Source organism: Rutidosis leptorrhynchoides, chromosome 3 (genome assembly GCF_046630445.1).
Source record: "Rutidosis leptorrhynchoides isolate AG116_Rl617_1_P2 chromosome 3, CSIRO_AGI_Rlap_v1, whole genome shotgun sequence".
NCBI classification, from domain to species: domain Eukaryota; kingdom Viridiplantae; phylum Streptophyta; class Magnoliopsida; order Asterales; family Asteraceae; genus Rutidosis; species Rutidosis leptorrhynchoides.
The window spans coordinates 37,664,054-37,688,576 of NC_092335.1; the positions used below are offsets into that span (position 1 = coordinate 37,664,054).

General features: G+C 38.3%; 3 long non-coding RNA genes across 4 annotated transcripts; 1 reads left to right on the forward strand and 2 right to left on the reverse strand.

Annotated features, from left to right (window-relative positions):
- The first annotated feature begins 848 nt into the window (after positions 1 to 848).
- Positions 849 to 3,111, forward strand: LOC139895950 (uncharacterized). Of its 2 annotated transcripts, XR_011776084.1 has the most exons (5): positions 849 to 1,070; positions 1,822 to 1,922; positions 2,052 to 2,186; positions 2,538 to 2,647; positions 2,772 to 3,111. It is a non-coding gene; the product is annotated as an uncharacterized lncRNA (long non-coding RNA). The 2 variants fall into 2 exon arrangements; XR_011776083.1 differs by lacking the exon at positions 849 to 1,070 and having other exon boundaries at positions 1,293 to 1,922.
- A 12,918-nt stretch (positions 3,112 to 16,029) lies between these two features.
- LOC139897331 (uncharacterized) lies at positions 16,030 to 17,982 on the reverse strand. The gene is made up of 3 exons (XR_011776524.1): positions 17,791 to 17,982; positions 17,097 to 17,151; positions 16,030 to 16,256 (listed from the first exon to the last, which is right to left on the reverse strand). It is a non-coding gene; the product is annotated as an uncharacterized lncRNA (long non-coding RNA).
- Positions 17,983 to 22,181: 4,199 nt separating this feature from the next.
- On the reverse strand, positions 22,182 to 24,130 carry LOC139897411 (uncharacterized). Its single transcript, XR_011776563.1, has 3 exons — positions 23,939 to 24,130; positions 23,245 to 23,299; positions 22,182 to 22,404 (listed from the first exon to the last, which is right to left on the reverse strand). It is a non-coding gene; the product is annotated as an uncharacterized lncRNA (long non-coding RNA).
- Positions 24,131 to 24,523: the final 393 nt, after the last annotated feature.

A 24,523-nucleotide genomic window follows, 5' to 3' on the forward strand; every position in this document is an offset into this window, starting at 1 on the left:
ATGAGACAACCACAACATTTAGCATTTAGCAGACAACGATCAAGCAGATAATCATTAACCTCTTGTATCTTGTATCTCCGACGAGCATCTAGTTTCTTTGGCAAGCACCACCGCTTGAATCCCATAACCTCTTGTATCTCCGGCGAGCATCAGTTGTGGCTCCGTTTGTATATCCGATGACACCGCTTGTAGCTCCGTATATATCTCCGCCGAGCACCCATCTGTAACTCCGGCGACCATCGCTTAAATTTTATTGTTTCTAGGTAAAAGCAAAGCCAATATGTTGTTTTTATTACTTTGGTGCTCTCTTGTTAAACTTGAAATTCAAATGTTAAATTAGTATTTTGATGATGAGAAATAGATTGAAGAGAGGATTGTTTAAGAAGGAATCGTGAAAAGAAGAAATGAGTGTATTTTTTGTGGTAGGTGATTTTATTAATTGTTACTTTTCCAGATGATGAGAATGATGAGATATTTTACAAGGGTAAAATGGTAATTTGGTTTTATTAAGACAATTTATTAAATGAGAAAGTAAACACCAAGCTTTTATTATCATCTTAGTGGATTATGACTATCATTATCTATATAGCCATCTATATTCATACTGTGACTTAATGAAAAAAAAAGTATACATGCCCTTAGTATGTTTTATTTAGTATACATAATGCTACATGTTACTTAATGGGTAAATAAGATGAATTTATGGGTTTAAATTGGACTTATATGATAATATATTGTTTACGTGGATAAATATGAGATTTTCTAAGTTTAATAAGGGTGTATATGATAATAACCCATTAAAAAGCTCCGATTGGCTGATGACTACTTTAGAAATCATTTACGCTCTTCAACCCGACCCATGCTCCATCCATTATTCCCTTTCAAACCCTAGCTCGACACAAAAATCTCTGGAAGCTAAGAAACCCCAACTATGTCCATCGGTGGTGGTAGGAGCCCCACACCGCAAAACAACGATTCCACTCACCCGATCGCTTAACAGGCCGTACAGGTTGCCTGTACAAATAGCCGAAATAATCATTAGAATAATCGATCGATTTCAATTAAATCAGGTGTTTTTTTTTCTTCGTTTTCTTTTTATGCCTCTTGATTGTTGTTACCTTTGATTATAATGTTAATTCCATTCTAATTTAACATTTTCTTCGTATTTCTTCTTCATCCTTTATTTTCTCTGATCTATGTTCATATCCGTTTTTTATACTTTTGACAGCCTTAAGCCCTAATCTTTGTTGAAATTGTTTATCATCCATCAACAAAATAATGTTTAGGTAAATGATTATTTGAGAGTATATGTTGTTTTTTAACAAGGTTTACAACCTCCATATTGAATCAATGAATGAAGATTTATGTATTAGGATCTCTAACATTCACCAGGTAGTGTCTAATCTCAGTGTTATATTCAGAGATCAGATGTGCAGTGTCTGTTTAAGCTTTATGAATTGTCAAGATATATAAGTTGTTACTGAAAGGCTTTTAACCTTATATTATTTTGTCTATTATATAATTATGTATTATCCTTTCACTTTAATGAAAAAAGGTTTTTGATTTTAGGTTCTAATTATAGACACTGAAATATTAGTACTTTGATTTGTGCTATTTGTTGGAGCTTTATAAACTGTAGATATATCTATAGGTCTTGAAAATCTGTTAACCTTATATTGTAAGTTTTAATATTTACTATTTGTATATCCCCATTGTGTGCATATCTGGATTGAATATTATTTTTATGTATTTTACTATGTTGCAAGTTCAATGGCACTAAACTTGCTCTGTTTTGTAAGTGAAACCTTTTGGATTTTGTAGAACTCAAAGGAATCTTATATCACTTTTTTATTTTATTTTGACAAACAAGAAACACCATTCGTGTTGGTCAAGACTCAAGAGCAAGAATTAGGCCCGCCAAGGTAAAGACACAAACTTTGTAACAAGCATTCAATTAGTCATCGCAACTACCTTTATGCATCCTTAATAAATGTGAATATTAGTTTGATGTTTTTCCGTTTCATGACTTTAATTTACTCTGATGTTTGCAGTTATGGTGCCTCAGGTATTTTGTCTGACAACTTTGGAAAACTGTCAACTTTGACCGTACATGATCGTCGTTGGATTAAGCTGAACAAACATATCATGAGAGAGCAGTTGTTATTCTACATCAGATATAAGCAGAGGTTAGTGCTAACAAATGGATCAACTTTGGTTATGTTTTATGTCAAAACTAAAGTGTAAAGTTAAAAGATACAACTAAAGGATATCATTCCAATGACTTGAATATCACGTCAACTGATTTCAACTACACAATAAGTTTCTGTTTTTTTCGAACAAAAGGGTCGGAACTCGCCTGATTATTAGTTTATAATAATATGGCATATGTAATCATATATTGACATTTAATTCAATACATCAATAATTTAGTGTAAAATGTAGTGCCAGATCCATTTTGATCTATTTACTGAACCAAACCCAACTAACCTTCCCAAACCCAACTAACCTTCCCAGTTAACTTTCTTTACGATCTACAGTTGCAGATATAAATTGTTTGATGTTGTGGACTTTTTGGGAGATAGTATCCGATAAACCAAAAGGAGAGAGTATGCCCGTCATTAGATTAAACGAGGTGCTTCTAACTGAGGTGATGTTTCTCAGTTTCTCATTTCATATAACTCAATACTTCAATCATTGAATAGAAGTATTAACGAAACTCTTTTTAGTTAGACTCCTCTTTTGAAAATATATCTCATGGTTGTGAACAACAGTGAGCATGCTATGTCGGTAAATGTGAAGATAGCGGAACTATAGGTAAATGGTACAAATGGGCTGCAGGGGTTCGGCGAGTGAAAATGGTCACATGTTTATGTGGAATTATACCTATCAAATGCTTATATTTATAGTAAAAAGTTTGACTGTTATAGTTATACCAATGATCTTTTTGTTATATATCTTTGATGACATACACATGTAAGTTTCAGAAAAATACTTTGGCTACAAAAGTTTGTGACAATGATGTGTAACCTGTAAAATAAGGAAGAGAAGTGAAAATTAAAGAGGAACAGTTGTATTGATTACAAATCATTTCATAACCATTATTTTATTTCCGGTTTTTGTAAATATTCATTCATTTGTAACTTATTATAGCCCATTGGTTTTGAAAGCAACGCCTTCGTTGTACAACGTGTACAATCAACATCAATTTCTGCTACTGCAAGTATCCGCCAAGTGGTCGAAATATTGCTGAAACATTGGGACATGACTCTCCTCGAGCTCAGATTGCTCCTCTGGTAGCTCAAAAACCTTCTACATACGCATCTTATGTTAGTACTAGATGTGTCAACTGGGTGGATTGGGTAATGGGTTAAAGAGTACTGTCTGTCTCAGTACAGATTGAATTGAACCGAGTTCAGCTGACTCGAAACAAGTTATGTCTAGTTGGTATTAGTTTGGATATTTCAATTATATAATTTTACAAAATCAGATTGTTACAATAATAATCTTTCTTTTAGACAATGCGAATCGTTATATGCTCTAAATTAAACTGGCATGGGCAACTGCAAATCTTTGCCACCCATTTCTATTTTAGTTATTTTTTTATTTGACCCACTTGACCCACGAGAGATCAAACATTAACTTGAAGCCCCCTATCGCAAGTAGATGGGCCAATATCCATTTTTAGTTACCATACATCATGTACTTATATTTATCATGTTCAATGTAGTGGCCTGTTGGAACTCAAAGGTTGGAAAAGCTTGATGTTAAGCAATCCAGACGGCTAATTCCTATGACTCCTTCCTTGCCTAAGGCCTTGGTAAGAGTGTTTACGAATCCTTTTTTGATTATTGTTATATTGTTTCCATATTTTAATAGATGATGTTTCATCTGTACCCTAATCGTATATTTGGTTTCCATTTCGTAAGATATGGTTTCATGGCTTTCAGTTTATTTTGGTAACGTCTCAATTACACGGAATATCATTGGAGATTATTAAGTTGTTGTTCCGGGTTGCATTTTAAAACAGATTTTTCATTTACAAAACGACATTTTGGAAAAACATTTCTCAACCTCCTTTCGAAATGTTCCAACAATGCATCAAAGACCTCATCCCAAGAAAAAAAAGGAACAAGACACAACAACTATAACTTAGTCCAACACAAACAACTGCATAACTTATGGACATATATATTTTTTATGTGCTCTTACGTAAGCTACGGTTATCTGTTGAACAATTAATTAAGCTATGAAGTGATGAGCCTAAACGCTTCCTATGTATGTAAATGTTTAACACAAAACCGCTGCAAAGCGCGGACCCAAATACTAGTTAACACTCGAAAGGAATTTACTGCCCACACAAAAAGAACCTAAAAATTCAAATCTGATTCCACGTAAAGTGATAAAATTGTAGTACCGTTCCTCGACTTCCTTTCGTCGCAATGTTACGCTTAACCATGGTTCCTCTCAGCCTCAACTTATAGTGTTATCTCTACAAGATTTTGAGAATCTCTAGGTAATTGGGTACCGTTGTTGTAGATTGCCAACATGTTAAAATTATTTTTTGAGATTTGTCTATAAAACTCGGTTTATGATTTTTTAATGTCAACATTTTCTTATATTTTTCCCACAACAATGAATGATGGAGGTATGTTTTTGAATCGAATAAGCACCCTTTTTCCACCCAATAATAGACCACATCCTATGTCAGTCAGGACAAGTATCCTTTGGAGCGAATGGAGATACATATGGACCAAAATTCCCCTGTTATGTTTTTACAAGAATGAGTTTAGTGGATCAACAACTTACCTAGCAACTCAACTAGAAAAGCTAAAAACTCAGTTAGCAACCTCGTTTTTTAATTTGCATCAAACCTTTGACATACCACGTATAGCAAAATTGATGATACGAGAATGTATGTTTTTTGATGATGTAAAGGAAACTTTGTTATTGCATTAGGGCCCACTACTCGAGTTCTCCTTTACTACACATGCAAATAAGATGTGTGCTGAACTTTATTAAATAATAGGCAATTTATCTTGGAGGAATACAGTCAAATATCATTTAGCCTTTTCTTTGATCAGTACAGGTTACCGTCATCTATATTCTCCATGCATCAGTTAACGCACCTATATCTCCGTAACGGTTATATAAACCGTCAACCAACTTCAAAGTATATGGTAACCTGACAAGCTTGGAGTTGCACGATGTAAAGGTCAACTAAAACTCTTGTTCATCTTGTATCTAATTGTTGAGTACTTAAAAGCTTCTGCCTGGTAAGTAAATAAGTTCCGATTATAATATGCATTATTATAATTATAATTAAGTTTGGCAAACGGGTTGGGTTGGGTCGAAACCTAAATGGGTTTGGGTCAAAACGGGATGGGTTGAACGGGTTTCAAAATTAAAATGGGTTGGGTTGGGTTGGGTTGAGACCCATTTTCTATTTAAAAGAAGTATATAGTTCTTCTAAAATATATATAATTCTTTTTAAAAATAAAAATTTGTTTGAAAAATTTGTTTTTTAATTTTTTTTTTTAATATTTTTTATTGCTTAAACAAAACTAAAAAAAGTAAGTTTTTTTTTGTTTTTGTTCTTATTAGTTTTTTCAACATTTTTATATTTCTAATTTTTTAAGTTTTTTTCATTTTTTTTAAATATTTTAAAATTTAAATGGGTTGGAAACTCATTTCCAACTCATTTAATTTTAAAAATAGTAAAAAAATTTAAAAGTGAAAAATGAAAATTTTTAAAAATTAGAAAAATAAAAAAGTTAAAAAACTTTATAAAAATAAAACAAAACAAAACAAAATAAATTTTTTTTTTGTTACATTAAAAAAGTTATAATAAATAATAAAATGGGTCTCAACCTGTCCTGACTCGTTCAACCCCTTTTAATTTTGAGACCCGTTCGACCCATAACCCATTTGAACCAAACCTGTTTGGGTCTCGACCCAACCTGGCTCGTTTGCTAGACATAATTATAACTATAATGCACATTATAACAATAAGAACTAATTTACTTACTAGAACGAAGCTCTTAAGTACTGAACAACATGATAGAAGATGAACATGAGTTTAGTAGATATTCTTTACACCGTGCAACTCGTAACTTGTTAGGTTACCAAATCTTTAAATGTTGGTTGTAGGTTCATATAATCGTTACAGAGATATAGGTACGTTAACTGACGCATGAAAAATATTGATGACGATAACTAATATTCACTGTCGCGATTCAAGAAAAGGCTAAATGATTTGATTGTATTCCTCATTGACAAATTTCTTAGTATTTGGTCAAGTTAGGTATACATCCTGCTTCATCTGTAGTTTGGAAGAACTCTAGTAGTGAGCCCTGATGCAATAGCAAAGTTCCTTTACATAATCAAAAAACATGCAATCCCCGATTACCAGTTTTGCTAGACGTGGTAAGTCAAAGGTTTGGTCCAGATGTGATAACTGAGTTGTTAGGTTTTGTAGCTGAGTATGTTTCGGATCCTTCAAACTCATTCTTGTTAAAACATAGTATAGGAATTTTGGTCCATATGTATCTCAATTCACTCGAATAGATACTTGCTTTGATTTCTTTGATAAGTAAAAGTCTATATGATGGATTCAATTAAAGGGGGAGGAAGAATGCTGATTAGATCTAATGACAAATCTCCACCATTCATATTATGATAATCAATCTTGTAGGAAGAAAAGTAGATGATCATGCAAACAACAATTCATGATAAACTTAGTTTTGGCGATAAACCAAAATGATGATGTATGGGAGTATATAATATATGATAATGAACTCAGTAATCATGAATAATATGTGGTATAATTAGTATGATAATGATTTCCTCGAGGTTCTTTACACGGATGATCTTCTTGACGCATGGACGATATTCGTGTGCAGGCTACCGGATAGCCTTCACATGATCATGTCCGGAGAGCTTACTTAAGGTTACGGCGTTATAATTGTCAGTATTCCTTCAAGGTGGTCTTTTACACGGGTGATCTTCTTCACGATGTTTTTTTACACGGGAGATCTTCACACGATTGGGTTCGAAGGGCTTATGTATGGTTACAACCTTGTTGTGTTCTTCTACGGGAATCTCCTCCTGACATATTCTTCTCGGATAGTTCTCTGGACGGACGTGAGTAGTTCGTCTTCTTCTTCTAGCTGGACAATTCTTAGACGACTAAAATACAGATGTCCGGAGATCAATTATTCGGATCAAGTCTTGTCTTTAGCTGGACACTGATATTAATATGGGTATTTCTAGTAATAATTTGTTCAATAAACGGGTAAAAAGTAAACAAGTCTTTATGTAAATAAGGCTTATTTGATACAGATCGAATATGCGTATCTCAGTTTAGTGACGCTAGCCGGTATGGGTGCGTTACCAAACTTATTAACTACCATCTAATGTGACAGTCATGAAGTGCAGCCTCTATCATGTAAGGTCTTAACTTCTCCATTCGCTGGTTCAACTTTCGAGAAAAAAGGTGAAAAAAGTGTAACCCTTCTGCTTCCCACTTTTGACCTTTAGGCCCATCATCTAACGTCATCACGTATAAATGCTAACGCATTAATATCTACCATCTAACTACCTTTTTCGATAGCTTTCAATTTTTCCGGCGATCCATCAACTAATTCAATAATGGCCACTTGGCGTCATTTGGCGTGAATTGGCGTCACTTGACGTTAGTTGACGTTACTGGACGTTAGTGGACGTTAGTTGACGTTAGTGGACGTTAGTTGACGTTACTTGACGTTAGTTGACGTTACTTGACGTTAGGTGACGTTACTTGACGTTAGTGGACGTTACCTGACGTTAGTTGACGTTAGTGGACGTTACTTGAAGTTAGTGGACGTTACTTGACGTTAGTTGACGTTAGTGGACGTTAGGTGACGTTACTTGGCGTTACTTGACGTTAGTTGACATTAGTGGACGATACTTAACGTTAGTTGACGTTACTTGACGTTTGTTGACATTAGTTGACGTTACTATCACCTTAGTTGACGTTAGTGGACGTTAGTTGACGTTACTTGACGTTACTTAACGTTACTTGAGGTTTGTTGACGTTAGTTGACGTTACTGTCACGTTAGTTGACGTTACTTGACGTTAGTTGACGTTACTTGACGTTAGTGGACGTTACGTGACGTTAGTGGACGTTACGTGACGTTAGTTGACGTTACTTGACGTTAGTTGACGTTACTTGACGTTATTGGACGTTACTTGACGTTATTGGACGTTACTTGACGTTAGTTGACGTTACTTGACGTTACTTGACGTTACTTAGTGGACGTTACGTGACGTTAGTTGACGTTACGTGACGTTAGTTGACGTTAATGGGCGTTACTTGACGTTAGTGGACGTTAATTGACGTTAGTTGACGTTACTTAACGTTAGTTGACGTTAGTGGACGTTACTTGACGTTAGTTGACGTTAGTGGACGTTAATTGACGTTACTTCATGTTAGTTGACGTTAGTTGACGTTACTTGACGTTAGTGCACGATAGGTGACGTTACTTGACGTAACGTTAGTTGACGTTACTTGACGTTAGTTGACGTTACTTGACGTTACTTAACGTTACTTGAAGTTACTGTCACGTTAGTTGACGTTAGTGGACGTTAGTGGGCGTTAGTTGACGTTACGTAACGTTACCTGACGTTTGTTGACGTTAGTGGACGTTACTTGACGTTACTTGACGTTTGTTGACGTTTGTTGACGTTACTTGACGTTACTTGACGTCACTTGACGTCACTTGACGTTAGTGGACGTTAGTGGACGTTACTTGAGGTTAGTGGATGTTACTTGACGTTAGTGGACGTTACTTGAAGTTAATGGACGTTAGTGGACGTTCGGTAACGTTACTTGACGTTAATTGACGTTAATTGACGTTAGCGGAAGTTACTTGACGTTACTTGACGTTACTTGACGTTAGTGGACGTTACTGTCACGTTAGTTGACGTTAGTGGACGTTACTGCCACGTTAGTTGACGTTACTTGACGTTAGTGGACGTTAGTTGACGTTACTTGACAGTTACTTGACGTTACTTAACATTACCCGACGTTACTTGACGTTACTGTCACGTTAGTTGACGTTAGTCACGTTAGTTGATTTTACTTGACGTTAGTGTACGCTAGTGGACGTTACTTGACGTTAGTGGACGTTACTTGTCGTTAGTGGACGTTACATGACGTTAGTGGACGTTACTTGACGTTAGTTGACACTTGACGTTAGTTGACGTTAATGGACGGTAGTTGACGTTACTTGACATTACTTGACGTTACTTGACATTTGTTGACGTTACAGTCAGGTTACTTGACGTTAGTTGACATTACTTGATGTTACTTGACGTTAGTGGACGCTAGTGGACGTTAGTTGACGTTAGTGGACGTTAGTGGACGTTAGTTGACGTTAGTGGACGTTAGTTGACGTTACTTGACGTTACTTGACGTTAGTTGACGTTACTTGACGTTAGTTGACGTTACTTGACGTTACTTGACGTTAGTGAACGTTAGTGGACATTAGTGGACGCTACTTGACGTTACTTGACGTTAGTGGACGTTACTTGACGTTAGTGGACGTTAGTTGACGTTAGTGGACGTTAGTTGACGTTAGTTGGTGGACGTTAGTTGATGTTAATTGACGTTAGTTAACATTACTTGACGTTAGTTGATATTACTTGACGTTAGTGGACGTTAGGTGACGTTACTTAACGTTATTTGACGTTACTTGACGTTTGTTGACGTTACTGTCCGTTACTGTCACGTTACTTGACGTTAGTGGACGTTATTTGACGTTACTTGACGTTAGTGGACGTTACTGTCACGTTACTTGACGTTAGTTGACGCTACTTGACGTTAGTGGACGCTAGTGGACGTTACTTGACGTTAGTGGACGTTACTTGGCGTTTGTTGGCGCTACTTGACGTTACTGGACGTTTGTTGGCGTTACTTGACGTTTGTTGGCGTTACTTGATGTTACTTGACGTTAGTGGACGTTACTTGACGTTAGTGGACGTTACTTGACGTTAGTGGACGTTACTTGACGTTAGTGGATGTTACTTGACGTTAGTTGACGTTGACGTTAGTTGACGCTAGTGGACGTTACTTGACGCTAGTTGACGTTACTTGACGCTAGTTGACGTTAGTTGACGTTAGTTGACGTTAGTGGACGTTAGTGAACGTTAGTGGTCGTTAGTTGACGTTAGTGAACGTTAGTGGACGTTACTTGACGTTAGTTGACGTTAGTTGACGTTAGTGGACCTTAGTGGACGTTAGTAGACGTTACTTGACGTTAGTGGACGTTAGGTGACGTTAGTTGACGTTAGTTGACGTTACTTGACAGTAGTGGATGTTACTTGACGTTTGATGACGTTAGTGGACGGTTACTTGACGTTTGTTGACGTTATTGGACGTTACTTAACGTTAGTTGACGTTACTTGACGTTAGTTGACGTTACGTTACGTGACGTTAGTTGACGTTACTTAACGTTACTTAGTGGACGTTACTTGACGTTAGTTGACGTTACGTGACGTTAGTGGACGTTAGGTGACGTTACCTGACGGTAGTTGACGTTACTTGACATTACTTGACGTTTGTACGTTACTTGACGTTTGTTGACGTTACAGTCAGGTTACTTGACGTTAGTTGACATTACTTGACGTTACTTGACGTTACTTGACGTTAGTGGACGTTAGTGAACGTTACTTGCGTTAGTTGACGTTATTTGACGTTAGTGGACGTTAGTGACGTTAGTGGACGTTACTTGACGTTAGTTGACGCTATTTGACGTTACTTGACGTTAGTGGACGTTACTTAACGTTAGTTGACGTTACTTGACGTTAGTTGGTGGACGTTAGTTGATGTTAATTGACGTTAGTTAACATTACTTGACGTTAGTTGATGTTACTTGACGTTAGTGGACGTTACTTGACGTTACTTGACATTATTTGACGTTACTTTACGTTTGTTGACGTTAGTGGACGTTACTGTCACGTTACTTGACGTTAGTGGACGTTACTTGACGTTAGTGGACGTTACTTGACGTTAGTTGACGCTACTTGACGTTAGTGGACGGTAGTAGACGTTAGGTGACGTTACTTGACGTTAGGTGACGCTACTTGACGTTACTGGACGTTACTTGACGTTGGTTGACGTTTGTTGGCGTTACTTGACGTTAGTTGACGTTTGTTGGCGTTAGTCGACGTTACTTGACGTTAGTCGACGTTACTTGACGTTACGTGACGTTACTTGACGTTACGTGACGTTACTTGACGTTACGTGACGGTAGTTGACGTTACGTTACTTAGTTGACGTTACTTGACGTTACGTGACGTTAGTGGACGTTTAGGTGACGTTACGTGACGTTTGTGGACGTTAGGTGACGTTACTTGACATTACTTGACTGTAGTTGACGTTTGTTGACGTTACTGTCAGGTTACTTGACGTTAGTTGACGTTAGTGGACGTTACTGGACGTTAGTTGACGTTACTTGACGTTAGTGGACGTTACTTGTCGTTAGTGGACGTTACTTGTCGTTAGTGGACGTTACTTGACGTTAGTTGACACTTGACGTTAGTTGACGTTCCTTGATGTGTGTTGACATTACTGTCAGGTTACTTGACGTTTGTTGACATTACATGACGTTACTTGACGTTAGTTGACGTTAGTGGACGTTAGTGGACGTTAGTGGACGTTAGTTGACGTTAGTGAACGTTAGTTGACGTTAGTGAACGTTACTTTACGTTAGTTGACGTTACTTGACGTTACTTGACATTAGTGGACGTTAGTGAACGTTAGTTGACGCTACTTGACGTTACTTGACGTTAGTTGACGCTACTTGACGTTACTTGACGTTACTTGACGTTAGTGGACGTTACTTAACGTTAGTTGACGTTACTTGACGTTAGTTGGTGGACGTTAGTTGACGTTAGTGGACGTTACTTGACGTTAGTGGACGTTACTTGACGTTAGTTGACGTTACTTGACGTTAGTTGGTGGACGTTAGTTGATGTTAATTGACGTTAGTTAACATTACTTGACGTTAGTTGATGTTACTTGACGTTAGTGGACGTAAGGTGATGTTACTTGACGTTACTGGACGTTATTTGACGTTACTTAACGTTTGTTGACGTTAGTGGACATTACTGTCACGTTACTTGACGTTAGTGGACGTTATTTGACGTTACTTGACGTTTGTTGACGTTAGTGGACGTTACTGTCACGTTACTTGACGTTAGTGGACGTTACTTGACGTTAGTGGACGCTACTTGGCGTTTGTTGGCGCTACTTGACGTTACTGGACGTTACTTGACGTTGGTTGACGTTTGTTGGCGTTACTTGACTTTGGTTGACGTTTGTTGGCGTTACTTGACGTTAGTGGATGATGTTATGCGAGGTGTATATAAAATAGCTTATATTTTACAAGGAAATACTATTAAATACGATACAATTTTACTCAAGATATTTATTTATTTATTGAATGGATATACTTAAATCTTGCTACAACACTTATAGGCAGTGTACCTAATCGTACAGTAGTGTAGTTTTTAGTAAGTCCGGTTCGTTTCACAGGGAAAATCTTTTAATCAAAGCTTAACGCTATATTAGTTTTATTTTATAAAAATACAAATATATATATAAGTAATATTATTATTATAAAGGGGGGTTTTTACCGTTTAATGACCGTTTTGTCGATTTTAAAACTTTAGTCGCAGTTAAAACAAAATGTAAAATATTAAATAAATAAAAGACTTAATTTAAAGCGTAAAGTAAATAACGATAAATAAAAGTGAGATAAAATAAACTTGCGATAATTAAAAAGTACGATAATTAAAAGTGCAATTAAATACAATAACAATAAATAAAAGTGCTATAATTAGAAGTGTAATTAAATATAAAATAAAGGAAATTAAATATGAAATAAAAGAATTATGCTTATTTAAACTTCCGTAATTATGATATTTGACGTGTTGATTTTAGTTTTATGTCCATGGGTTAATTGTCCTTTGTCCTGGATTATTTAATATGTCCGTCTGGTTTTTGTCCATAACAGTCCATCAGTCATAAATATAAAGTGCGAGTGTCCTCGTCAAATTATCCTTATACCCGAAGTTAAATATTCCAACTAATTGGGGACTTAAACTGTAACAAGATATTAATACTTTGTTTAATAATTACACCAGGATGTCGACTGAATGTAACCCAAGGTTTTAATACTTTGTTATCAATTATGCCAAGTGTCCTTGTACATAATTTCACCCCTGTTTTAATAATTCTAGTGACTATTAATCCATTCCCGTGTCCGGTTAAATGAACGATTATTCGTACATATAAATACCCCGCCCATCGTGTCCGATCGAGTGTATATGGTTATTTATAGGGACGTTCAATTGTAAATCTTTATATTAAAATTAACAAACTATCATTTAGTTAAACAAATATAAAGTCCATTAATAGCCCATAGTCTAATTTTCACAAGTGTCGTTCTTTTGTCCAAACTCCAATTATGGTACAAAGCCCAATTACCCAATTTTAATATTTTTAGCCCAACATCATGATTACTTCGGATTAAATAAGCATAATAATAACTTAGCTACGAGACATTAAATTAAAAAGGTTGAACATAACTTACAATGATTAAAAATAGCGTAGCGTTACACGGACAGAATTTCGACTTACACCCTTACAACATTCGCTAACACACCCTTATTATTATAAATTAAAATTAAAATTATAATATAAATATAAATATTATACGTTGAATGAGGAGAAGAAAAAGATGTGTTTTTACGTTCACCAAACTGCGAATTTATAGGCCTGTGGGCTGGAAAATATGCTCATGCGATCGCATGGAGTTTCTTCCTCCAGGCCATGCGATCACATGGCCAGCTGGGGAGACTCAAAGGTCTTTGTTTTTTTATGCCGTCGGTTTTTAAATATAATATAATATAATATATATATTAATTTTAAGAATTAATTATATATTATATTATATTCATGTGCATAGTTGACTTGAAATTTTTAGTCCGTTGCGTCGAGCGTTGAGAGTTGACTCTGGTCCCGGTTCTGGATTTTCGAACGTCCTTGCGTACAATTTAATATCTTGTACTTTGCGTTTTGAATCTTGTACTCTTGTAATTTCGAGACGTTTCTTATCAATAATTGGAACCTCTTTGATTGTAATTTGTTCTTTTGAGCTTTTTGGTTGTTTGCGTCTTTAATTCGTCGAATCTGTCTTTTGTCTTCACCTTTTATTATTTAAACGAATATCACTTGTAAATAGAACAATTGCAACTAAAAGCTTGTCTTTCTTAAGGAATAATGCTATGAAATATATGTTCGTTTTTAGCATTATCAAATATTTTCACACTTGAGCTTTGCTTGTCCTCAAGCAATATAGTCTTGAAATACTAGAATCACTTCTTTATTCTTCACACTTTGTACATCAGTGATTTCTTTACGGCGGTATAAACAATGGTAGTAACGTTGTGGTTTACAGTCCCACATGACTATAAAAATTTAGATCCTTTAAGAAATTGGATCTTTATGAAAACATTTGATCTTTTTGAAAATTCAATCTAGCTTTTACCCTAGATAAGTTTTCCGGAATAACCCTTCACCGGTGTTTGCAAAATATTTTTGTGGGTTTGGTGGGTTTCAGATTTGAAAATTTTAGCTCAAAACTTGTGGTTTTGTGTCACCCACTTGCTAACCTTGTATTGGAAAAGCAACACGTCCAGTATACTTGCTCCGTATATTACCTTTCGGTAAACTACCGTCCGGTTGTAAAGGAAAGCGTTTGAACAAGCAACTGTTAAGGCAATGTCCCCTGACATGCTTTTAATTATGGTCTATAACGTGTCGGACGCAATTACTATCCTTGGTAGGAGCAATAGTAAAGCTCACCCTTATGATTTTTCGGTCTGGCACAAGGTCCTGTCTTTGATCATGCTATGCAACCACCGTTCTTACGATTGACACCCGATTTGGTTCAGGCGACCTAATGAATTCCAGGTGAATTCCTAGAATTTTACGTTCAATGGTAATGAACGCATTGAAAATGGGTTTTCAGAAAACAAATCGGTTTGTAATTTTGATCAAAATATTTTCTCGTTCAAGCTCGAGTTTAGATATCATTGAATTCCATGAGTTTGTAATTCTCAATCTTTAAGGTCAATCTCTAGGATTGAGAAATATCAGTCTTAAAAGCTGATTTTTGATCTTTAAAGGAGATTATCCTTTCTGGGGATCTGATTTATTAGTCTTATCAAGCTAATTTGCACGGTGCCCCCCCATTGTACGAGACAGATCCTCTCATGGTTAGGATAAGTCTGACCACTTGGCGACCCTGTTTGATACTGAGGTCCGTGGATTTCCTGCTGATTTTAATGATGACTTTTCTAGGTTTTTCGTCAACCTACAGCTGGTCTGGACGACAACTTCATGACCTAAATCAAGAAGCGCGTGTCTTTTTCGGAAGACTTTACTTCCTTTAAATGATGGAATTGATTCATCGTGTAGATCCATCTTTCTTTCAAATATATTACAGTAAATCGGGTAAAACTGTTTAGTTTAGTCCAAAGCAAAAGTATCTTCAATTATTTGTTACAGAAATATGTGATATATGTTTAAGATAACTTGGTAAATTTTCCCACACTTGGCTTTTATTTTCCTTTTTATTGTCCTCTATTCCATTTTAAATGAATTTTAACATTTTTGTTTGTTTCTCAATTTATGTCATTTCTGAGGTAACAATAATTTCGGTGTTAACACCTAGTTTTATCGTTCATAAATATGTAACAACCCAAACCGTAACCGACCAAACTCGACGAAATTTCAAACAAAAAAAAAAAATTTTCTGGTGCAGGTCATCTGCGCGGCGCGCCAGGTGGCCGCGCGGCGCGCCAAACCACCTGGACAGCCCGCTGTCCCCGGAAGTCAATTTAATGAAAATGTTTGACTAGTTCCCGACACATTTAGCTCAAACGCTTTTAACCATGACTTCATATATGAAAAACTAGCACGTTTAATTAATAAAATCAAATTTACGAAGCGGGGCCCACATTGACCCAAATTACCCCTTAAGTACCAAAATACAATTTTCGACCATAAGACTTTTAATACAAAACAAAGCCGAGCATGGCGATTGGGGACACGCTACCCAATCCTAATAAATCCAAAAGCAAGCCTTCTACGCAAACTATGCAAGTCCTCTAATCCTCGCGCTTACCCGAGCCACCATCCGCATGCAATCTATAAAAAGAGTCAACAACGAGAGGGTAAGCTAATGCTTAGTGAATGATAATATACTACATACATATATATGTATAAAATGGACACGCCACAAAATAGCAAATACCGCATACCGAGGCATCCATATAAGGCACTACACTAAGCATACCGTACGATCTCTAAGCAACGAGCTAAAGATACAATAACAATATAAGTTCACCAACGACGATGTGAACAACGCCAAATAGCTACACCCGGAGGGTTAGCTACAACACAACAATACATTAATATATAACAATATAAACGAACAAGGTTAACACCTTAACCCAATACCGAGAACCAAATACCACAATGAAGATTGGCCGAACTACACGAGCCTTAGTAATCCGAAACCACACGAGATTACTATCTTCACAACATCGAGGTTGGCCGAACTACACGAGCCTTAGTAATCCGAAACCACACGAGATTACTACCTCAATAAGATGACCGAACTACACGAGTCACCATGAATCCGAACTACACGAGATTCATTCGATAAGATGACCGAAACTACACGCGTCATCGTGAATCCGAAACCACACGCGATTCACTTCTCCAACTCAAACCCACGGTCACGGGATTATATAATCCACCACATCGGGGCCACAACATCCAAATCACAATCACGTGTGATAATGTACACACGAACGTGTACTTCGCCAAAGATGGTCAACCAAAACGCACAACCGTGCCAATTGGACTTATACAAAAGTCCATCAAGTCCACCTACACGTGAAGTGAGCTCTATAGCCGAGATTCACTTCACCCGACCCGCACCCATCCTACACATACATATGTACATAGGATAATATCACTCACCTTGAAGTCTTGAAGAAAGCTTCCAAGTAATCCGCAACTCGCCAATGGAAAATACCTATTCCATTATCACAATTACAACAATACACTTAGAGTGGATTTACAAATCAACCCAATTCGTCACTAAGTTCAATTTCGACCCAAATGCACTTCCAAGCACAAACCGTGCCCAAACTAACCAATAGTCACTAACACAAGTGAGAATGGTCCTAATATGCCAATTAAACCCGAACACAAGTGTTAAACACGTGTCATACCCATTTTGACACTTAAACCCTAATTTTGACCCATAAAGGTCAAAATCTCATTCTTTGCAAGTTTTGACACCAAAACACATTTAACTCGGTTTAATACTTCAACTTAATCCATTTTAAGTTTATAAACTTCATTAAATCGCCAATTGGGTCATAATCACCACGAAACCCTAATTTGACCCAAAGTCAAAGTTAGTCAACCAAATACCCTAAATGGGTTTCAACACTTCCATAATCACTAACTTAAGTGATTAAACTCAAATTAAAGTTCTAAACATGGCCAATTAGTTCACCAAACCCAAAATCCACCAACAATTAACAACAACCCGATTACTAGCTTCACTAAACCCATTTCATCACATAAAAGGGTTTTACAACTAATTAACTCAAAACCCTAACTTGAATATCAAATTAGATAATTGAAATTCGGAGTTTGAGCTTACCAATACTATCACCGTGTAGCCGAGAACGAAAGGAACAACTTTAAAACCCGAGACTTTGCACGATTCGAGCTTCTTCCTCACCAAAACCTCCAATCTCTCTCTAAACTCTTACTCTCTCTCTAAAAATGGATGAAGATGATGAGTGGATGTGAATGGGATCCAAAACTGATCCAAACTAGCTCATAAGCCTCACAAATCCGGCCTCAAGTGAAATTACCCATTTGCCCTTCATTTAAGCCAATTAAAAACAAGGGATTCTGTCAGCAGCAAACGGCGCGGCGCGCCAAATCCCCGCGCGGCGCGCGACATAACTGAAACAGATTCTTTTGCATTTTAACTCCCATAAATAGCCAACGAAACCCAATCTCGAATGTTATAAGTACACGAGTATGCAAGATAAATATTTGGGTCTTACAACTCTCCCCCACTTAAACTCGATCACGTCCTCGTGATCCTCGTCACTTAACCAAACGGACCCCACTTACGGTCCTAAACATAAGTTCCAACCCGACTTTCCTAGGCAACTATTCTCATTGAAGCACCTTTAACACTAAAATCGTCATCCGCGATTTTCTCAAATCCACAATCCGAGCACTAAAACCATGCTCCTTCCCTAACATCGGGAAAACTCAACCAATCTCGTACCGAGATATAAATCCCTTAGCGTACTATTACCGAGTACAACGCTAAAAGCACCCAAGTCCCAACCTAAGGTCAACAACCCGAACCGATGAAGACCGATCCAAACGAATCCTTACGGATAGCACCAATCACAATACATCCTTTGTAGTGCGCAATACGACCAATACGCAACTACCGTAACATATAATCCAACGGCTAGAACCGATAGCGCCCAACCGACTATGGCAACGCTAAATCCAAAGGTGTACAAAATCGACTCTAGTCACACCCGTAACAACATGTGAGCGAAACACGGCTATCGCATCACTAATCACACAACATGGTCCTCACGACCCCACCATCGGTGTATCAAACAACCGATAGATCAAACAACACGGTCCTCACGACCCCACCATTGGTGTATAAAACAACCAATAGATCAAACATCCCGGTCCTTACGACCCCACCATCGGTGTATAAAACAACCAATAGATCAAACATCCCGGTCCTTACGACCCCACCATCGGTGTATAAAACAACCGACGGATCACACAACATACGAAGGCTGGCCGAAAACACACGCGCCTTAGTGAATCCGAACTACACGCGACTCACTACCTTCACCACAACAACAATCGGGAATGGCCGAACTACACGCGCCATAGTGAATCCGAACTACACGAGAGTCACTATCCCGGAGGAATGACCGAACTACACGAGTCATTTGTGAATCCGAACTACACGAGATTCACTTCCACAACATCGAGGTTGGCCGAACTACACGAGCCTTAGTAATCCGAAACCACACGAGATTACTACCTCAATAAGATGACCGAACTACACGAGTCACCATGAATCCGAACTACACGAGATTCATTCCAATAAGATGACCGAACTACACGCGTCATCGTGAATCCGAAACCACACGCGATTCACAACCATGATGAAGTCAGCGGACCCGAAGATCATGCTTCACCAATCTCAACACCGGATGAAGTCAGCGGACCCGAAGATCATGCTTCACCGATCTCAACACCACGATGAAGTCAGCGGACCCGAAGATCATGCTCCACCGATCAACCATACCATAATGAAGTCAGCGGACCCTAAAGATCATGCTTCATTAATCATCAACACCACGATGAAGTCAGCGGACCCGAAGATCATGCTTCATCGATCACATACGCACTTTCGGCCTCAAACAACGAGTAATGCAACATCGCGCTCTGCTACACTATAGTGAACCCTAGCGGAACACTAACCATCCATAATCAAGCAAGAACCACCTATACCAAACATAGGTACCAAACAATAATTCTCCACAAGAGAACCCGACACACACCTCCCTTAACCGGAGGATTTCACTTTGCTCGTCAAACACGTCCATTATCTCTCAATGAGATTTACCACGTTACCACCTCGGTGATGATTCAAATCCAAACCATAAGTACAATTTATCCGAAATTGTACTCTATCACAAATCGACCCAACCAGGTCTCGACAACATTTTCCGGATCTACCAATAGCATCATCCGAAATCTCACACTAAAACTTCCTCGTGCGGGAGTGTAACTCCCCCACTTAGAATTACGTTCCATAACCGCATCTCGTACACTCGTACAATGCTACCAAAGGTAGACTTTACCAATAATAGGGTTCGCACGACCCATTACCACATCTTGCTCCAACCTTGAGCACACGAAGGATTTTAACCAACCCTTAAACACTTTGAACGAAAAGTGTACCGCAACACAATCGGAGTCGAACACCACGCTAGTAGGTATAAAAGAGGCACCTAATGTCGCGTCATAAAGACTCCATTACCAACACCCATCGAGATTTAAAACACTCGATCTCAAGGGTTCCACCCAACCGACGAACCTCATGATTCGTCACTTCAACATCAAAGCGAACACGCGCTTAACAACCAAACACCAAAACCATTTCCGTGGCTTGGTAGAAACGTTTCCCAAATACTAAGGAATGCTTGGTTACGCCAAGTCTTACGCCCTTCGCCCGTCAATCAAACATCAACACAGGGTACTTCCATTAGGAACGTCACCCGTAGCATAACATGCACAACAAAGGCACGCAGCTCAAACTCAAACGGCATTTAATAAATAATCAAAAGACATATTTATCAAAATTAAACGTACCTTAACGTCTCCTGGCCGCACCCGTCCCCGCTAACTTGGGACATTCCGACTTACGATGTCCTTCCTTTTGGCAATTGAAGCACACCATACTACCACCCTTTGGTACCGAACATTCCCAAGACTTGTGACCCCTTACGCCACAATTGTAACATCTAGCCGTACTAGAATCCGATATACCCGTTCGCGTACCACCCGTGCTCACACTCGGACCCTTAGTCCTCTTACTCGGAGCACCATAAGAAACAACTCTTCTCTCACTTGAAGATTCACCCCTCTTCGATCGTGAATACGACTCGAAACCTCTAGCCAAGTCGAATAATTCCGAAAACGATTTCGCTTGACCCCGACTAATCTTACCCTTCAAGTCATCATTCAAGGTCCGATAGAAATCCCCCATTAACAAACGATCATTCCCCAAATACTCCGGACAAAAACGAGCCTTCGCCATAAAGGTCGTCTTAAGAGTACTCAAATCCATAGATCCTTGTCGCAAATTTCGCAACTCATTACGCAATTCCCACAAATCGGCCGAAGTCCGGAACTCCTCAAAGAATTCTTCCTTAAACTCGTCCCATGATAAGGCCATAAACGTCTCACCACCGACAAGATCAATCTTACCATCCAACCAATCCCTTGCCCTACCCCGCAACAAACTCGTAGCGAGTCTCGTCTTCCTCTCGGGAGGGCAATCAATAGTACGAAAACACCCTTCGACATCCGAAATCCATGTTGTGCTCACCAAAGGATCCGGTTTCCCGTCATACATCGGGGGTTTAGTCCTCATGAAGCTCTTAAGATAACGCTCCATTTCACCACTACTTTGAAGTTCGGAATACCTCCTTTCCATTCTTTCTTCTAACGCACCCATTTGCTCCGCAACGGCGGCCGCAACTCTAGTATTAAACTCCTCGTCATTCGTCTCGATCTCGTTTCGCGTCGCCATTCTAAAGAATGCAAAACGATTAGTCCACGAACGTGTAAAACCGTACGCACGACACAGCCCCATCTTGCTAAACACTCATCGTACATCACTTGTTAGACACGATTTGCACCCGTAATAAGGTTTGCAAGTTCTTATTACGCACACATGCCGCATCGACTCGTTAGTACAACGACCGTCTCGCTCGATGATATACACAAACACAACCAAAATTCTACGCGGTACAAACACACGCGAGAATTATTATCACAACACAACAACATATTAATAATATCCGCATTACTAATATAAACGTTAGTCAACCTATAGCCAAGGCACTAACCAACCCATTCCGACCCGTAATCCTACAAGTCCCGCAACAATTTAAGCACACACAAGTCTAAGTCTAGGCACCTATCTCAAGTCACCTAAATCCCTTAGACCATGCTCTGATACCACTTGTAACAACCCAAACCGTAACCGACCAAACTCGACGAAATTTCAAACAAAAAAAAAAAATTTTCTGGTGCAGGTCATCTCCGCGGCGCGCCAGGTGGCCGCGCGGCGCGCCAAACCACCTGGACAGCCCGCTGTCCCCGGAAGTCAATTTAATGAAAATGTTTGACTAGTTCCCGACACATTTAGCTCAAACGCTTTTAACCATGACTTCATATATGAAAAACTAGCACGTTTAATTAATAAAATCAAATTTACGAAGCGGGGCCCACATTGACCCAAATTACCCCTTAAGTACCAAAATACAATTTTCGACCATAAGACTTTTAATACAAAACAAAGCCGAGCATGGCGATTGGGGACACGCTACCCAATCCTAATAAATCCAAAAGCAAGCCTTCTACGCAAACTATGCAAGTCCTCTAATCCTCGCGCTTACCCGAGCCACCATCCGCATGCAATCTATAAAAAGAGTCAACAACGAGAGGGTAAGCTAATGCTTAGTGAATGATAATATACTACATACATATATATGTATAAAATGGACACGCCACAAAATAGCAAATACCGCATACCGAGGCATCCATATAAGGCACTACACTAAGCATACCGTACGATCTCTAAGCAACGAGCTAAAGATACAATAACAATATAAGTTCACCAACGACGATGTGAACAACGCCAAATAGCTACACCCGGAGGGTTAGCTACAACACAACAATACATTAATATATAACAATATAAACGAACAAGGTTAACACCTTAACCCAATACCGAGAACCAAATACCACAATGAAGATTGGCCGAACTACACGAGCCTTAGTAATCCGAAACCACACGAGATTACTATCTTCACAACATCGAGGTTGGCCGAACTACACGAGCCTTAGTAATCCGAAACCACACGAGATTACTACCTCAATAAGATGACCGAACTACACGAGTCACCATGAATCCGAACTACACGAGATTCATTCGATAAGATGACCGAAACTACACGCGTCATCGTGAATCCGAAACCACACGCGATTCACTTCTCCAACTCAAACCCACGGTCACGGGATTATATAATCCACCACATCGGGGCCACAACATCCAAATCACAATCACGTGTGATAATGTACACACGAACGTGTACTTCGCCAAAGATGGTCAACCAAAACGCACAACCGTGCCAATTGGACTTATACAAAAGTCCATCAAGTCCACCTACACGTGAAGTGAGCTCTATAGCCGAGATTCACTTCACCCGACCCGCACCCATCCTACACATACATATGTACATAGGATAATATCACTCACCTTGAAGTCTTGAAGAAAGCTTCCAAGTAATCCGCAACTCGCCAATGGAAAATACCTATTCCATTATCACAATTACAACAATACACTTAGAGTGGATTTACAAATCAACCCAATTCGTCACTAAGTTCAATTTCGACCCAAATGCACTTCCAAGCACAAACCGTGCCCAAACTAACCAATAGTCACTAACACAAGTGAGAATGGTCCTAATATGCCAATTAAACCCGAACACAAGTGTTAAACACGTGTCATACCCATTTTGACACTTAAACCCTAATTTTGACCCATAAAGGTCAAAATCTCATTCTTTGCAAGTTTTGACACCAAAACACATTTAACTCAGTTTAATACTTCAACTTAATCCATTTTAAGTTTATAAACTTCATTAAATCGCCAATTGGGTCATAATCACCACGAAACCCTAATTTGACCCAAAGTCAAAGTTAGTCAACCAAATACCCTAAATGGGTTTCAACACTTCCATAATCACTAACTTAAGTGATTAAACTCAAATTAAAGTTCTAAACATGGCCAATTAGTTCACCAAACCCAAAATCCACCAACAATTAACAACAACCCGATTACTAGCTTCACTAAACCCATTTCATCACATAAAAGGGTTTTACAACTAATTAACTCAAAACCCTAACTTGAATATCAAATTAGATAATTGAAATTCGGAGTTTGAGCTTACCAATACTATCACCGTGTAGCCGAGAACGAAAGGAACAACTTTAAAACCCGAGACTTTGCACGATTCGAGCTTCTTCCTCACCAAAACCTCCAATCTCTCTCTAAACTCTTACTCTCTCTCTAAAAATGGATGAAGATGATGAGTGGATGTGAATGGGATCCAAAACTGATCCAAACTAGCTCATAAGCCTCACAAATCCGGCCTCAAGTGAAATTACCCATTTGCCCTTCATTTAAGCCAATTAAAAACAAGGGATTCTGTCAGCAGCAAACGGCGCGGCGCGCCAAATCCCCGCGCGGCGCGCGACATAACTGAAACAGATTCTTTTGCATTTTAACTCCCATAAATAGCCAACGAAACCCAATCTCGAATGTTATAAGTACACGAGTATGCAAGATAAATATTTGGGTCTTACAAAATATGTATAAACATGATTTTGAGTTCATTTAATTGAAAATTTTGAAAATTTTTACTAGAATTGGGTAGTCAGTATATAAGACTAGGGCTGTTCTTTATCAGAGAGCACTAGATTCTAATACAACTACTACTTTACTAGTATTTCTAATGGTAATCAAGTGTATAAAG